The sequence below is a fragment of the Apium graveolens genome, chromosome 8, assembly GCF_009905375.1.
Source record: "Apium graveolens cultivar Ventura chromosome 8, ASM990537v1, whole genome shotgun sequence".
Lineage (NCBI taxonomy): Eukaryota > Viridiplantae > Streptophyta > Magnoliopsida > Apiales > Apiaceae > Apium > Apium graveolens.
The window spans coordinates 102,196,348-102,207,266 of NC_133654.1; the positions used below are offsets into that span (position 1 = coordinate 102,196,348).

General features: G+C 39.1%; 2 non-coding genes across 2 annotated transcripts; both read right to left on the reverse strand.

Moving 5' to 3' along the window:
* Nucleotides 1-2,020: 2,020 nt before the first annotated feature.
* Nucleotides 2,021-2,127, reverse strand: LOC141681103 (small nucleolar RNA R71). Its single transcript, XR_012558545.1, has one exon. It is a non-coding gene; the product is annotated as a small nucleolar RNA R71 (small nucleolar RNA).
* Nucleotides 2,128-10,413: 8,286 nt separating this feature from the next.
* LOC141681089 (small nucleolar RNA R71) lies at nt 10,414-10,520 on the reverse strand. The gene has a single exon (XR_012558531.1). It is a non-coding gene; the product is annotated as a small nucleolar RNA R71 (small nucleolar RNA).
* Nucleotides 10,521-10,919: the final 399 nt, after the last annotated feature.

Consider the following 10,919-nt stretch of genomic DNA (forward strand, 5'->3'; position numbering starts at 1 on the left):
TCTAAGCCTAAGATTAATGACATTCAGTCTAGCATCATTCGACCAGCCATCAGGGCTAACACTTTTAAGATCAAGTCAAGCACGATCCAGGTGATACATAACTCAGTTCAGTTTTGGGGTTCTCCTACTGAAGACCCCAACATGCACATCAGGTATTTTATCGAGATTTGTGACACTTTCAAGTTCAATGATGTGACTGAAGACGCTATCAAGCTACGTCTCTTTCCATTCTCTTTGAGGGACAAGGCAAAGTGCTGGTTACACTCTCTACCAGCAGGATCTATCACCACTTGGGAAGATCTCGCTCAAAAGTTTCTTACTAAATTCTTCCCCATGGCGAAGACTGCCGCTGTAACACCCCCAGATCCGGGGTCGGGGATCCGGGTCATCACGAGTTCCATTTCCCTTAATAACACCCAATCTTAATAATTACTCAACTACTCTGTACTATGACCCCACAATAAACACACTTACCATAAATGTTTCATACATTAATTAACCCTTTTTGGTCTTTAACCTATGTTTCAAAGTAAGGCGAGGGGAAAAGTTTCGTTCGTGAAACGCCGTTACTTGAAACGGTCGTTTCTCCTAAACCGTGCATCGGAATCGAACGAACTACATATCAAAACGAAGCTCGTAACATGAGCTATCTAAACATGGCAGTGGTCATATTCTAGCAGGGGGTTCTCGGGTCCTAATGCTATGCACAAAAACAGTCCAAAGAAAATCAAACGTTACGACGGCTATGTTTACGCAATTTCCAAATTTTAAACCATTCAAAACCAACCACAAACCAACCTCAAATCCAACATACAACCAACATCCATCCTTATCTCATCATAACAACCCCAACCCATTCAATTTAATCATTCATACTTATGCCTAAACTTAACTTTAATCATACTTAAGTTCTTTTAAATCAAAACCACAACATTTACCATTCCATTTCACTACCATTTCAAATCCCAAACTCTAATCACAACAACAAGCTACAATATCATCCTACTAATCAAAATCATCTTATAATATATAGGAACCTAGGGTTTGGAGATGGTATACCTTCCTTGAAGTGGTGGGAGGAGCTAGGAAGCCTTAAGAAGCTTTGAGAAGTCTTAAGAATGCTTGGATCTTCAAGAAAAACAAGAAAAAGTTCAAGTTAAAAACTTGAAAACACTATTCATTGTCTTCTTCTTTGATTAAATGAAGAAGATTGAGAAGGAATTAATGGCTTAAACTCATGATATAGTCCTAACTAAGCATGAAGATGATTAGGGAATTATCTTACCAATTTAGGAAGCTTGGATCTTTGATTTTAAAATTTTCTTGCCTTTTGAATAGTGAAAAGCCGAGAGCTTCAAGAACAAAGCCTTGGTTTCTTTTTGATTTTTTGATGAAGAATGAATTTACTTGGCTTGGTTGCTTGGTTTTTGTATTTGATTTAGTAAATTACCTAGTTGCCCTTGATTTTGTGTGGTTAAAAAGTCACCACATCTCCTTCCTTTCTTGTCATGCCTATGTCATCCTCGTGATGTAATCCTCCCCTCCTTGTCCTCTTTCTATTGGTTGGATGACATCATTCCCACTAATCCCTTTGATTAACTTCCTAATCGTTTGCCTAATGACCGCTAATCTGTTATACGGTTCGCTTAACTTTCGTTTTCGTTTATCGTTTGAGGGATCATACCCGGGATCTTATTACTTAGGTTCCCTTAACCTTTCTCAATATATTGTATTCCTTTTATGATCCTCTCTTATAATCCTTTAATTTTAAATCCTTTTATCCTGTTACCTTATACTCAATTCTTTCCGTATCTATTGGATTTCCGGGAAAAATCAAAGTGTTCGGATTTGGATTCTGACGATCTTTACATACACTTATATACCACATAGAGTACTAATAATATCCCATAAGATCAATAACAGAACCCCTACATAGCGTGGCATGAAAAGTTTTCTCGTTCAGCAAAAACACTGTTCATAAGGGTTTCAAAATTTCTCAAAAATTGGGGTTATTACAGCCGCAATCAGGAATGCTCTTACTCAGTTTGCTCAATAAACTGGAGAATCTCTGTGTGAGGTTTGGGATCGATATAAGGAGATGTTAAGGAAGTGCCCACACCATGGCATGCCTGATTGGATGATTATCAATTGTTTCTATAATGGATTAGGTGCTACTTCTAGACCCATGCTTGATGCAGTATTAGGAGGAGCCTTGTGGGCTAAGAGCTACGATGAAGCTTATGAACTTATTGAACCGATGGCTGCCAATGAGTACCAGAATCCTTCCCAAAGACTGACTCAGGGAAAAGTAGCAGGAATTCTGGAGTTGGACGCAGCAACTGCTATAGCTGCCCAAATTAAGGCTTTGATAATGAAGTTGGACACTTTGCCTAATTATGGAGTTAATCAAATCACTAGTGTCTGTGAGCTTTGTGCTGGTGCCCATAAGACTGATCAGTGTGCAATTTCTAGTGAAGCAGCTCAGTTTGTGAGCAACTTCCAGCGATCGCAGCAACCTGTGCCAGCCACCTATCAGCCCAACAACCGCAATCATCCAAATTTCAGCTGGAGCAATGCTCATAATGCGGTTCAACAGCCTTATCAGCAGTATCCAGCCAAACAGTACAACCCCCCTGGTTATCAGCAACCGCAGTATGCACCAAAACAACAACTCCAGTTACAACAAGCTAATGAAAAATCTGAATTAGAGGAGTTGAAGCTCATGTGTAGGAGCCAAGATGTTTCTATCAAGATCTTGGAAAATCAAATTGGGCAAATTGTCAATGCCTTGTTAAATCGTCAACCTGGTATATTGCCTAGTGATACTGAAGTTCCAGGAAAGAGGGAAGCTAAGGAGCAGGTTAAGGAAATCACTTTGAGGTCTGGGAAGGTTGTGAATCCCGAACAAACTGAAGAGTTGACTGAAGAAACTGGGGTTGAGAAAGAAGCAAAGTGTATATTGTAAAGCAAACTGGGGTTGAGAAAGAAGCAAACTGGGGTCAATATATTGTATTCCTTTTATGATCCTCTCTTATAATCCTTTAATTTTAAATCCTTTTATCCTGTTACCTTATACTCAATTCTTTCCGTATCTATTGGATTTCCGGGAAAAATCAAAGTGTTCGGATTTGGATTCTGACGATCTTTACATACACTTATATACCACATAGAGTACTAATAATATCCCATAAGATCAATAACAGAACCCCTACATAGCGTGGCATGAAAAGTTTTCTCGTTCAGCAAAAACACTGTTCATAAGGGTTTCAAAATTTCTCAAAAATTGGGGTTATTACAGTCTCCCCTCCTTAAAAGGATTCCGTCCCGGAATCAGATAGAAAACAAATGGGGATACCTTCTTAATATTGCACTTTCTAACTCTCAAGTCAATTTTCCCACATTGTGGTTCTACCATCAAACTCTGCCTAGTTTGATAATCCTTCTCCTAAGCACTTGTTCCTTTTCACTCTATAACCTTTCCTGGTTGCTCCATATAGGTTACGTCGGGTTACATATCTATACGCTCATATGCCTCTATTTATCTGGCATCTGAATTACACTTCCTTAACATTGATACGTGAAACACGTTACGACCTGCTACATGTTCTGGGTTAGGGCTAGCTCATATGCTAACTTCCCAAAGGTCTTAATATATCCAAGGGTCCAACAAATTGTAGACTTAGCTTTCCTTTCTTTCCGAACCTCATCAATCCTTTCCAAGGGATACCTATAACATTACTAGGTCCCCTATTTCATACTCTTTATCCTTTCGTGTCAAATCAACATACTTATCATGTCCATCTTGGGCTACTACCAGCCGTCCTCTGATTAGATCTATCATATCCTTGGTCCTTTGGACTACTGCGGGTCCGAGCATCTTGCGCTCTACAACTTCATCCTAACATAAGGGAGATCGACATTATCTTCCCTCAAGGATCTCATAAGGCGACATCTCGATAATGACATATGATCTATTGTCGTAAGATAACTCAATCCGCATTAAGTGATCATTCCAAATTCTTTCAAGTCTATTGCACAGACTCTCATTATAGCTTTTATCATTAGAACTTTTGCTTCTCAATACCCATTCTTTTCCAGTTCGTAATCGCTACTACCTTCCGTTCCTAATATTATACTGGTTATACTTTTGCTCGTTAGCGTTCTATAACCTTTTAATAACCACGTCAACCTTAGTATCACGAATGTGTTCCCATTCCGCATACTACCACCACTTTATTACTCCTTTTTCAGTTGTTTCTATTTTCCAAAATTTGATCAATCAAATAGAAGTAAAGGAATTTGTTGAGAGATCACTATGATCATGAACACTTGTTATATCACATAGTTAGTACAGAAGGTGGCCAGCCTTTAGTACTTGACAAGCAATTAAACAATAGCTGGTATCCTACTAGGCTTCTATCACACAGATAGATAGTCATTTGGCAATACCTCCCCTTTCTGGAAGGGTTGTTCTTCTCAGCTTACATGAAATGAAAAGAAGAGAAAAGAACGAACTGAAGAGAATTGTATATATGTAAAAAAAATATTGCCATAAAATATCTGGCTTGGAATCTACCTCTGAACTATAGAGGTTTGTCATAGAAGAACAAAACATATATGTATTTATATCAACATCAAGTATTATAGCATCGCATTTCACGTGCCTAAATATTTTCGCTATCCCGTCCATCATTCTATGGACCCATGCTCTTCCTCGAGCTTATACACAATTACCTTTGAAACTCCCTCGACATCGAAAATCGAATCTGGTATCTCATTCTAGACATCATCGTTACTTGAATTCTATGCTTGCACCGCAACCTTTCTCGTATAATAATACGACTCTCTATTGATAAGAAAGAATAATAATTCACTAGGTAGATACTCTACTTAATTAGTCTATCAATTATAACTTATACACTACCACGACCCGATTAGTGGTACTCAATCTCAACACCCATTCCAATACAACTCTCACGGTTGTAATCAGCTCAATACTCGCAGAATCATTGCTGCCTTACTATGGTCCACCACTGACCCACTGTAGTCATTCATTTTCCCTGAAGTCTTAATAGCTAACCATACAGAGTCCATACATCTCGTATCAAATCCTTCTAAGGAGGTAACATAATCACCATTCCTGATTCATGAAGAACACTCCTGATCCTGACATACATACATGACATGAAGCAGATAAAATTGCAGAAGAGTTTCAGTCAAAGCAACGATAGCAGGTTAATACCATTCTTAATCATACGCCCTAAATAGAAGAATTAACTCAAGGGTTCATCTAGTCCTTTTTGAAACATGGTCCTGGCTTATCTCAAGATAGGACCTTCTAAGATAGATAGCCCGTTCATGGCGATTACACGAATTAAACCTTTACCAACTACTATTACGGTTGGGTATTGCACAATCATCAGAAGGAATGTCAATCTTCCAAACCATAATTCAACCTTCACATTTTTAACCATCATCACTATATTCTTTTGGCACACGCGCATATAATTATCCACTTACCTTTAAAGTGTCGGCCACCTCTTTGGCCTTTCCTGATAGTAAAATTTCCTTACAGTCAATGTCATTTTAACCCCCTCCAAATAAATTTTCTACCTTATTTCCGATCACTGCTTGAGTGAAGATGTTTTCCTTAAAATCAGATGGGAAAAAAAATATCACCATTTTTCCATAAGTTATTGCCTCATTCTTTAGAGGCTAATCACTGTCAAGACTGACTCTCAATCATACTTAGAACATTTTTTTTTTTAGTCCTAATTGCCCTGAACAATTTCGACCATTACTGGTTCGATCCATACTTTCTCGTGGTTTAACACGTGCCCCACTTGGTATCATTATAATTACGTCATATTTCCTTTATCCACATTTCTATTCTTGAGAATTTTGAATATTACCTTTTTCCTTATAAAACCTCTAAGGTTATCCTTCAATCGTTCCTCCTGTATTCCCTAGATACAGGGCATATCACAATACCATTTACTAATACTAGAACCATTGTCTATATACTTCTGAAAAATTTCTCCACTGATCCTTAAAGGTTATTATTACCTTAATCCTTTCCAATTCATACTGTCAAAACTCATACTATCCCTATTAAGGGTGAAATGCCAACCTTTATGCATTCCCCTAGGATTCGTTTTAAGTTACCAATGTTCTATCCTTAATTCCACCTTTAAAAGGTACCTGCATCCTTCCACGAATAAATCAAGTCATATTTCCTTGATAGATTATCATATTCATCATTCCCACCTCGATAGTCTATACCTAACTTCATAATAGCATCCTTATTCAAATTGAGGTCAATTCATATGGCCTCCAAAAGATAACAACAGTTATCCGCTTGTCTTGCCTAATTTGGTAACGATAACAAGGATGTTCTGGAAGATATTGGTCGTGTTCAACGTGAACTTCTTCTTAATAAATCCTTATTTACTTTTGTTGTTTACCTCAATAGTCATCTCAATGTTGGGATATCTTTCATACCTGGCATCTCCCTTCCTGGGTATCAAGCCACCGGTCTTACACTTCACCTTCTTGAAGGTCACTTCCTTCATCCAATTTTCTTAATTTCTTACTTTCTTGTCTCCTCAGTCTATCCGCGTCTCATTATTTATCCTTCGAATTATCTCAAGGTTTCCTCAAATCCTCCCAACTTACAGGGGATAAAATGTACATAACTCGTATGCCTTTGTTCTGGCTCTAAAGCTTTTACACTATCTCCTTATCTTTGGGAATTACTTTCCCGAAAACAATTGACTGAACTTAAATCAGTTTATTATAATCTCTTGCTCTGTGCCTTCCTTGGCCTTTCACCGGTGGGTGGTCTCTCTCTTAGGAGGGTAAGTGATAAAAACAGTCTTTTGTGATTCGTCAATCATTTAGAATCTCAAATGATTCCTATATTTCCTTTAGCCAGGCTCTTGCCTCGACTGGGCCAGCTTGTTCCTTGGAACTCTGAGAGCTTAGCGACTTAGAGGTTCTGAAAGAATTTCACACCACATTGTTTCCTCAAGGTGGTGGTTGGGAATAAAATATAAGTTCTGTTTAGACAGGTTCATGAATTTCCGTATAGGAGTACCGTCTCGGGTCTCCTTATCTCGCTCGACTTTTGCTTTCTTAGTCTAAATATTTCTTCCTACTCCCCATAATTGGAGTCATCTTTTAATTTAAAATCTTCATTTTCCACTTTATTATATTCCGGGTTCTTTATATCTTAATTGCAACCTCCCTGATTATCACATTCCAGGTTTGCGCTTAATCTTTTTCCTTGTGGGGGCATATTACTTGGAAAATTTTTGAGAATCTCCGGATATTTGTCTTACTTACTTTGCTTAAGTCTTCCCCTCGTTTAGTCCTTGCACGATTGCAAATTATGAATTCTTAAGTTCGATAAACTTCATGACACTCTCTTAAGTGTTAATAGAGCAATTAACAATGTGATTTATCACAAACAAACTGACCTGAACTGAAATTAACGAATATATACATAACCATTTGTTCGAGGGTACAACAACTGAACATATTAAAGAGGATTACATCATATGAACTTATCGCTCCTATCCCAAAAGTACTACCATAGATAGTCATCTCGTCATTAAAACTAATCATTCATAACTTAGGCTAATCCTCCAAAAGCGGTGCTACATGAGACCCTTGTTTGATTGCTCTGGCTCTGCACACTACCATGGATTAAGAGATGCGAGCACGCACGACATCCCTAACCTGCTCCATCACAGAGGTGATGAGGTCTAAGATAGTCGTAAGTAGAGCTGGATCAACCTGACCCTCAAGATGGCCCCTAGCTGTAACACGGGTGGTAGCCTCAATCCTTTCCATGCTATACGCTAATCCTGCCAGAAGTATCCCACCCTCAATCCTTGGTGCAGTAAGTCGATCCAACAGATCACTCCTAACATTCCGGGCCTCTGACAGGCCACCCAAAGTCATATGATAATCAGCGATAAGAGAAGCCTGAGTGGTAGCATCTAGCAGTCCATGGGGGGCAGGTGGTGCAGACCCAGGAGATCCAAATGGATAACCAAGCACGGTATCAGGTGACAATGGTGCAGGGGATAAAGGTGGCATTTCCTCAGTATGTGCTGGGCTCTGTACAGGGGAGGGAACAGGAATTGGTGGAACCTCATGGATGTCTACAGGAGCCTCTGGAAGAGGGTCTGATACTGATATAATGGGGGTCGTGGAAGGCCCCACTCCTTCTGCCCTCATTAACCTTTGTGCCCTTGGTAACTCTTCATCCTCTAGTGCCACCCTCACGGCCATTCTTGCTCTGGTAGTCGCCCTGACTACGGTCATCTGTTCCTCAACGGTCCTCTCTTCATTCTCATCAGGATCCTCCATGAGATCCTCCTCAGCCACAATCCTTTCCGGAATAACATCCTCAACCGCAGCATTCTCTATCTGAACCTCATCCGGTCCCTCATTAGGGTACTCCATCGGATTCACAATTTGATCTCCAACTTGTAATAAAACATCCTCATGCTGATGCTCCTGAACCTCAAGGTTTGGTGCCCCGCTGCCCTATACGAGAACAAACTATGTTACTATCACGATACCTATAAGGGTTCCCATAAGGGTTTTAACTGTCAGTGCTACGTTATGTAGCCCGACTATGAACTTGGCAAGAGTTCTTATTATCTTAGTGAACTTATTATCTTAACGTCCCATCATCTCTGAGGTTTATAACGCTTAGCTCTGATACCATTTCTGTAACACCCCCAGATCCGGGGTCGGGGATCCGGGTCGTCACGAGTTCCATTTCCCTTAATAACACCCAATCTTAATAATTACTCAACTACTCTGTACTGTGACCCCACAATAAACACACTTACCATAAATGTTTCATACATTAATTAACCCTTTTTGGTCTTTAACCTATGTTTCAAAGTAAGGCGAGGGGAAAAGTTTCGTTCGCGAAACGCCGTTACTTGAAACGGTCGTTTCTCCTAAACCGTGCATCGGAATCGAACGAACTACATATCAAAATGAAGCTCGTAACATGAGCTATCTAAACATGGCAGTGGTCATATTCTAGCAGGGGGTTATCGGGTCCTAATGCTATGCACAAAAACAGTCCAAAGAAAATCGGACGTTACGACGGCTATGTTTACGCGATTTCCAAATTTTAAACCATTCAAAACCAACCACAAACCAACCTCAAATCCAACATACAACCAACATCCATCCTTATCTCATTATAACAACCCCAACCCATTCAATTTAATCATTCATACTTATGCCTAAACTTAACTTTAATCATACTTAAGTTCTTTTAAATCAAAACCGCAACATTTACCATTCCATTTCACTACCATTTCAAATCCCAAACTCTAATCACAACAACAAGCTACAATATCATCCTACTAATCAAAATCATCTTATAATATATAGGAACCTAGGGTTTGGAGATGGTATACCTTCCTTGAAGTGGTGGGAGGAGCTAGGAAGCCTTAAGAAGCTTTGAGAAGTCTTAAGAATGCTTGGATCTTCAAGAAAAACAAGAAAAAGTTCAAGTTAAAAACTTGAAAACACTATTCATTGTCTTCTTCTTTGATTAAATGAAGAAGATTGAGAAGGAATTAATGGCTTAAACTCATGATATAGTCCTAACTAAGCATGAAGATGATTAGGGAATTATCTTACCAATTTAGGAAGCTTGGATCTTTGATTTTGAATTTTTCTTGCCTTTTGAATAGTGAAAAGCCGAGAGCTTCAAGAATAAAGCCTTGGTTGCTTTTTGATTTTTTGATGAAGAATGAATTTACTTGGCTTGGTTGCTTGGTTTTTGTATTTGATTTAGTAAATTACCTAGTTGCCCTTGATTTTGTGTGGTTAAAAAGTCACCACATCTCCTTCCTTTCTTGTCATGCCTTTGTCGTCCTCGTGATGTAATCCTCCCCTCCTTGTCCTCTTTCTATTGGTTGGATGATATCATTCCCACTAATCCCTTTGATTAACTTCCTAATCGTTTGCCTAATGACCGCTGATCTGTTATACGGTTCGCTTAACTTTCGTTTTCGTTTATCGTTTGAGGGATCATACCCGGGATCTTATTACTTAGGTTCCCTTAACCTTTCTCAATATATTGTATTCCTTTTATGATCCTCTCTTATAATCCTTTAATTTTAAATCCTTTTATCCTGTTACCTTATACTCAATTCTTTCCGTATCTATTGGATTTCCGGGAAAAATCAAAGTGTTCGGATTTGGATTCTGACGATCTTTACATACACTTATATACCACATAGAGTACTAATAATATCCCATAAGATCAATAACAGAACCCCTACATAGCGTGGCATGAAAAGTTTTCTCGTTCAGCAAAAACACTGTTCATAAGGGTTTCAAAATTTCTCAAAAATTGGGGTTATTACAGCCGCAATCAGGAATGCTCTTACTCAGTTTGCTCAATAAACTGGAGAATCTCTGTGTGAGGTTTGGGATCGATATAAGGAGATATTAAGGAAGTGCCCACACCATGGCATGCCTGATTGGATGATTATCAATTGTTTCTATAATGGATTAGGTGCTACTTCTAGACCCATGCTTGATGCAGTATTAGGAGGAGCCTTGTGGGCTAAGAGCTACGATGAAGCTTATGAACTTATTGAACCGATGGCTGCCAATGAGTACCAGAATCCTTCCCAAAGACTGACTCAGGGAAAAGTAGCAGGAATTCTGGAGTTGGACGCAGCAACTGCTATAGCTGCCCAAATTAAGGCTTTGATAATGAAGTTGGACACTTTGCCTAATTATGGAGTTAATCAAATCACTAGTGTCTGTGAGCTTTGTGCTGGTGCCCATAAGACTGATCAGTGTGCAATTTCTAGTGAAGCAGCTCAGTTTGTGAGCAACTTCCAGCGATCGCAGCAACCTGTGCCAGC